Below are 7,133 nucleotides of genomic sequence, written 5' to 3'. Positions count from 1 at the left end.
GGAGTAGGTAGATAGGAGACTCGGTGGAATCCTATTTTCTTTTCATTAGCCAGAAAACAGAGATTTAGAAAGTTTAGAAACTTGATCCAACTGAAAAGAAGAAATGGTGGACCTTGAAAATGACTTCAGGTTTTCTCACTGTGCACAATATAGTCAAACACTGCTGCAGTGAAATAGTTTACCCTTTGTTCTCCCTGCGTGATCTACAATAATAATCTGCTTCGTGTTGATATTTATTGCTGTGTTGCTGACAATTACCTGAAAGAGAAGTTGGGGTGTTTCACTGGGCTGGAAAAAGTTTAGCTAAATCAGAAAGCAGGTCTAATTAAGTAAGTTTAGTCTATACCTATAAAAGGCTAAGTTGACTCGTGCATGCGCGATACCTACAAAGCTCTACAAAGCTCTTGCTGGTGCCAATCGCATGTGTGTGTTTCGATCTGTCATTGTCAATCATGAATTTGGTTGACACTTCTATTATAGAGAAAGGGCGAATAGTGATATTTCTTCTAATTAATTTTCTTTCAATGTGCACGAATTCGTGCACCAGGTTACTAGTTATCAAATAGTATTCCATTGCTTGCATATACCACATTTTACCTATCCATTCATCAGTTGATGGACATTTGGGTTGCTTCCACTTTTTGGTTTTTATGAATAATTCTGCTATGAACATCTGTGTGCAAGTTTTTGTGTAGACATATATTTTCATTTCCTGGGTATATACCCAGGAGAGGAATTACTGGGTCATGTGGTAATTTGATGTTTAACCTCTTCAGGAACTGCCAGATTGTTTTCCAAAGTAGCTCCTTCATTTTACATTGCCATCGCAATGTATGAGGGTTCTAAATTTCCATATCCTTACCAACATTTGTCAGTTTCTGTTTTTTTTTTTTAAATGATTATAACTATCTTAGTGGGTATGAAGTGGTACCTTGTTGCGGTTTTGATTTGCATTTCTCTGATGACTAATGATGTTGAACATCTTTTTCATGTGCTTATCAGTCCCCTGTGTATCTTCTTTGGAGAAACATCTATTCAGATCTTTTGCCAGTTAAAAAAATTAGGTTCTCTGTCTTTCTATTACTGACTTCCAGACTTTTTAAGTTGAGCAAATAACTATCATAAACCCCACCTAAAGCTCCATGGTCAGTGAAATTCACTCGCACTATGATATGATGCAAGAGACACTGTAGTATGTAAGATGTGGCCATCACTGAAGTGACATCATGGTGACTATTGTTCAGAGCTCTGATTTCATTCATGACATGAATGAGACATTTTCTTTGGTCATATTAGCATTTTGTTAAGTTAGTAGAGCCCTAAACCCCCCACTAATAAGTTACATTTTGTCAAATTTTAAATAAAATGTAATACAATAGTTTGATATGTGATTAAATAAATGATTTAGTCATTTCAAAAGCTGAAGATAATAAAAATTTTAGTGTAAGTAAAAATAGAACCAATTGTTATAGTTCAATCATTGATGCTTTTTCCTCTGTGTATATTTAATTGTTGAAAATAAGTTGCAAAAAATTTACCTAAGTTCCTAGCAGATAAATTAGAGGTGAGAACCACCTTCTCTTCTTACAAAGTTTGGTCTCTTGCAGAATAGCAGTGGCTAAAATAAATGGTGCCAAATTTTTGGAGTGAGTCTTGTTTAATTCAGAATATAATTAAAATCTCATGTAGCTTTATTGGTTTTAGTATCCAGCAGAGAAAAAATATTGAAACTCCAAGAGATTTTGAATTAAATAGCTACAACAGTTTTGTTTTATTGGTTCTGACTGTGTGAAAAAAATTATAAGGACAACTTTGGAAAAATCTTGTTCTTTTAGAGCCCCAAATGACTTTTAAAACAATAAAACAAACTATAAAACCTACACAAGTGATATTAAAAATTATGTAGTTCAATAAATGTGACATTCACAAATGTGGTTGTAATTTTTTTTTTAACTATAGCAAAATGAACATGGATCTGACGATTGGATTTAGAAGAGGTAGTGTTATATAGCTTAAGAGAATTAAGTGCTTCAATTTGCTAGTGAGGATTATGTAGCTGAGATGGAATGTTATACCAATGCCTTTTAAGATCTCCATTCACATCACAGAGTCTGTGGCTAAATAAAAGAAAGGGATGATACTTCCTTTTCCTAATTACTGATAATTTCCCTGGCATTTCCTATTTATTTTTTAAGCTTTGTAGAGTTATATCTTTTTGATGGCTGAGTCATACACAGAACAAATTATAAATCCATACTATTTTTTAAAATACATTTTTATTGATTTCAGAGAGGAAGGGAGAGGGAGAGAGAGATAGAAACATCCCTGATGAGAGAGAATCATGGATCGACTGCCTCTTGCAAGTCCCCCACTGGGGATCGAGCCCACAACCTGGGCATGTGCCCTTGACCGGAATCGAACCTGGGACCTTTCAGTTCGAAGGCCGACACTCTATCCACTGAGCCAAACAGGCTAGGGCAATCCATACTATTTTTGAAGATGGAGAATGAAGGCTGACGAGTACAGGCATTAAATGAATTGTTATAATCGCAATTACTCGATAGATGGAAGGGGCAGAAAAACAAAGACGAGGGAGAAACATTTTGTGAGAGAATAATAATCACAGTTATCTGAGTTCAAATCATTGAAAACCCAAACATAATTTAAAAAAATACTTTTTAACTGATCTCAGAGAGGAAGGGAGAGGAAGAAAGAGATAGAAACATCAATGATGAGCAAGGATGTTGAGAAAAGGAATCCTAGTACATTGCTGGTGGGAATGCAGACTGGTGCAGACACTGTGGAGAACAGTATGGAGTTTCCTCAAAAAACTAAAAATGGAACTCCCATTTGACCCAATGACCCCCCCCTTCTAGAAATATATCCTAAGAAACCAGAAACACCAATCGGAAAGAATATATGCACCCCTATGTTCATAGCAGTGCAATTTACAATGGCTAAGATTTGGAAACAGTCCAAGTGTCCACCAGTAGATGAGTGGATAAAAAAATATGTGGTACATCTATCCAATGGAATACTATGCAGCTGTAAAAAAGAAAGAACTCTTACCATTTGCAACAGCATGGATGGACCTGGAGAGCACTATGCTAAGTGAAATAAGCCAGTCAGAGAAAGATAAGTATCACATAATCTCACTCATATGTGGAATCTAATGAGCAAAATAAACTGATGAACAAAGTAGATCCAGAGACATAGAAGCATGGAACAGACTGATGGATTTCAGAGGGAAGGCAGGGATTGGGGGGTGAGTGGGGAGTGATTAACCAGGGAACTTATATGCATACAAGAGGCCCAGTGCACAAATTCGTGCACTGGTGGAGTCTGGCTGGCCCGCCCCGATTGGGGCCGATCGGGCTGGCCGGGGCCACAGGCAGTTGGCCAGCCGGCCCCACCCCCTGGTCAAAGTCCTGGTTGAACTCCCGGTCGAGGGGACAATGTAATATCCTATACATATTAACCTTTTATGATATAGGATAGGCATAGCCCATGGGCACAGACAATAGAGTGGTGAAGGCCTGGGAGGGGCGGGTGTGGAGTGGAGGGGGTCAATGGGAAAAACAAACAAACAAACAAACAAACAGGAAATCTGTAATACTTTCAACAGTTAAAAAAAAAGAAGAAGAAAAAGAAACTTCAATAATGAGAAAGAATCATTGATCAACTGCCTCCTTTGCGGGAAGCCCACAACCCAGGCATTTGCCCTGACCTGGAATTGAGCAGAGAGCTCCTGGTTCATAGGTCCAAGCTCAACCACTGAGGCACACCTGCCAGGCCTAAACATAACTTTTGAAGGCACCTTTGAGCTTCAGATAATAACTGTCTTTTCTTTGTCCCCCAATTCTGTGTCTGTCCTTGGTGCACAGAAGTGCACATGCTACTTCTTTAATCTCCCAGCACCTGCCTGAATTCTCTATCAGGCCATGTGATGAGAGTTATGACTGGTGGAGAGGGCACAATATCAGACCAGACTACAGAGGCACCAGTGATCCACAAACAGCCTTCCACAAATGGTTCCCAGGGACAATATACCACCTGAACTTGTATGCAGACTCAATAAATAATTCAAATAATTTTTACCTTAAGAAAGTGAAAGTTTTCATTTTTTAACATTATTCCCCTCTTTATAGACACATATCTGAGGGCATATATATGTGTGTGTATTGAATTATTTGAAAGGAAGTTGCAGATATGATAACACTTCACCTCTAAATAGTATGCTTGCACCTCCCAAGAATAAAAACATTTACCCACAATACTAATATCACTACTAACACAGTGAATATTAATTTTTGTTGTTGTTAATCCTCACCCAAGGATATTTTTTCCATTAATATATTTTTTAGAGAGAGTGGAGGGAGGGGGAGAGACAGAGAGAGAAATATCGATGTGAGAGACACATCGACTGGTTGCCTCCTGAACATGGCCAGGGGGCGAAGGATTGAGCCTGCAATGGAGGTACGTGCCCTTGACCTGAATTGAACTCCCAACCCTTCAGTCCAAGGGCTGATGCCCTAACCACTGAGCATACCAGCTAGGGTGTGAATATTAATAATGTCACCTAACATACAATTCATATTCAGTTTTTGCCTATTTGCTCCCAAAATGCCTTTTGTAGAGGTTTTCCTTTTTAATCCAGAAGCCAATCAATTGGGGTGATACTATGAAACCTTGTGAAAATCCTCATCCTCAACAATGTTTCATTCAATGCTTTTGGTGATTAATGATGACTCTTTCTTGAATGAATTATTACATTTTCTGATTTTTTTTCAATCTTCCTACATTTGTTAGCTGGTATTCTTTCAGCTACACCATCACTCAGATACCATGAACTGTTATAGTCAATGTGTTATAATCCAGAATGTGTTTTTGATGCTTCAATCACCCCATATTTGGCCAATGAAGACACTTCAAGGCGGTTCCTGGTTTCTCTCTGCAGTTTCTGGCAGGAGATGCTCCAGTGCACCTCCTACTTTTCCTGCCCCAGACTTAGAATCAGCCACTTCTTCCAGGACCTACTTTGCTATGAATAGATCACACATCCACATCCTTCAATTCCCCAAATATTCATGAAGTATACAGCACAGACTCCCTCCAACTCCACCTCTCTCTTCATCGACAATAATATTAGTTTTTTGTATATCCTCCCAAAGAGTTTATATAATAAAGCAAAGGCACAGATAAATATTCATACTCTCTCCCAAAGTTTTAACTCCAATGATAGCATATTACACTCACTGCATTTGTCTATACTTGTAGCTCTTGTCTGTCCTCAGATTCTGAAAGATGTCTACGATCCCAACCCAAAAAGATTCAGAACCTTTAGGCTAAGTCTTTTTAAAAATATATATTTTTATTGCTTTCAGAGAGAAAGAGAGAGGGACAGAGAGATAGAATTGTCAGTGATGAGAGAGAATCATCAGTCGGCTGCCTTCCGAATGCCCCCCACTGGGGATGGAGCCAGCAACTCTGGGAATGGTTAGCTGGCATCCTGGTTCACAGGTCGACACTCAATTACTGAGCCACACTGGCCGGGCTAGGCCAAGTCTTAAATTTTCAGATGAGAAAAGCTGGGGGAGGGTGACTTGACTAGGTGCATTGGCAACTATTCATCCCTCTATAGCAGCGGTTCTCAACCTGTGGGTCGCGACCCCTTTGGGGGTCAAACGACCCTTTCACAGGGGTCGCCTAAGACCATAGGAAAACACATATATAATTACATATTGTTTTTGTGATTAATCACTATGCTTTAATTATGTTCCATTTGTAACAATGAAAATACATCCTGCATATCAGATACTTATATTACGATTCATAACAGTAGCAAAATTACAGTTATGAAGTAGCAACGAAAATAATTTTATGGTTGGGGGTCACCACAACATGAGGAACTGTGTTAAAGGGTCGCGGCATTAGGAAGGTTGAGAACCACTGCTCTATAGGCTCTTGGATAACTACTCATTCTTCAAACATCACTTCCATGCCTCCTTCTCCAACTAGCTGATGCCCCCTGATTACAAGGTTTCAGATCACGAGGCACTTCTACTTCATGGCACATCGTAAGTCACTGTATGAAAACTTGGTTCCTGCCTCGGTGAGGACAAGAACCACATCTGTCTTGCTCACTGCTGGCACACAGTAGTTACTAGGACAAAAATGTGCGGAGTGAAACTCCAACTAGGTGCGTCTGGCTTCCAGTCCACGCTTCTTCCTACAGCAGTCCCGCCGCGGCTGGAGAAATAATTCCAAGACGTAAATAAATAATTAAATAAAATCTCCATAGAAAAAGCTGGGAAGCCTTTTCATTTCTACGATTAATGGAGGACCTTAGCTGAAACTGCTCACCGCGAGGTGTGACGACCGCAGGAGGGCGTCAATCAAGAAATGCCCCCTTGCCCCGCAGGCGAGTGGAGCTGCACAGAGCCGAGGCCACACCGGGTAGCGGCACAGCTTCAATGGAAAACACGTGCAAAACGGAAAAGTGGGGCTGCGCGCAGCTGCGATCCCCTAGGACCCAGGGAGACGGGACATGGGTCGGAGAAGACGGCACAGTTTTTGCCTGGAGCCCTGTCACCCAGGCTCTCCCTGATTCCTGCCGGAAGAGGCTGAGTCCGGGCGGGAACCCCCAAAATGAAACGGGCTGGGGCGGCCAAGAGTCCGGAGCACCTGAAGTCTAGTCGTCCTTACTCCACTGGGACGCAGCTAAGGGCCGTGGATCCCTCTCCTTGGAGCTGCCCCAGAACCCCAGGGCACGCTCTCCCAAGAGCCAGAGACGCCCCGGGCAACAGCTCGTGCCACCGTTACTCCAAGGAGGGCGCCGACCAGGGAGGGTTCTCTCAGGCTGGGGAAGGCGCGGCCCCTGGGCAGTGGGCCTCGACGCTCGCCAGGATCGAGTCTAGTTACCCCTCGCCTGGGGCCGGGCGCCGGCCCCCCTGGGCTCCGGCCTGGATCGGTGTCTCTGAGTTTCAGCAAAGATGCCTCCCGGCTGCGCTAGGACTGCCTGGGGTCCGCCTTCCCTGCAGCTGTTCCTTCCTGTCTCCCCTCGACTAACGCGGCCCCAGTCTTTCCTTCTAGGGCGTCTCGTGTCTATGGTGCCTGGGAGCCCAGAGCGACTG

Source organism: Myotis lucifugus, unplaced genomic scaffold (assembly GCF_000147115.1).
Source record: "Myotis lucifugus unplaced genomic scaffold, Myoluc2.0 scaffold_66, whole genome shotgun sequence".
Taxonomy (NCBI): domain Eukaryota; kingdom Metazoa; phylum Chordata; class Mammalia; order Chiroptera; family Vespertilionidae; genus Myotis; species Myotis lucifugus.
The sequence above is the reverse complement of the archived record's forward strand: the minus strand, read 5'-3'. Positions refer to the sequence as shown.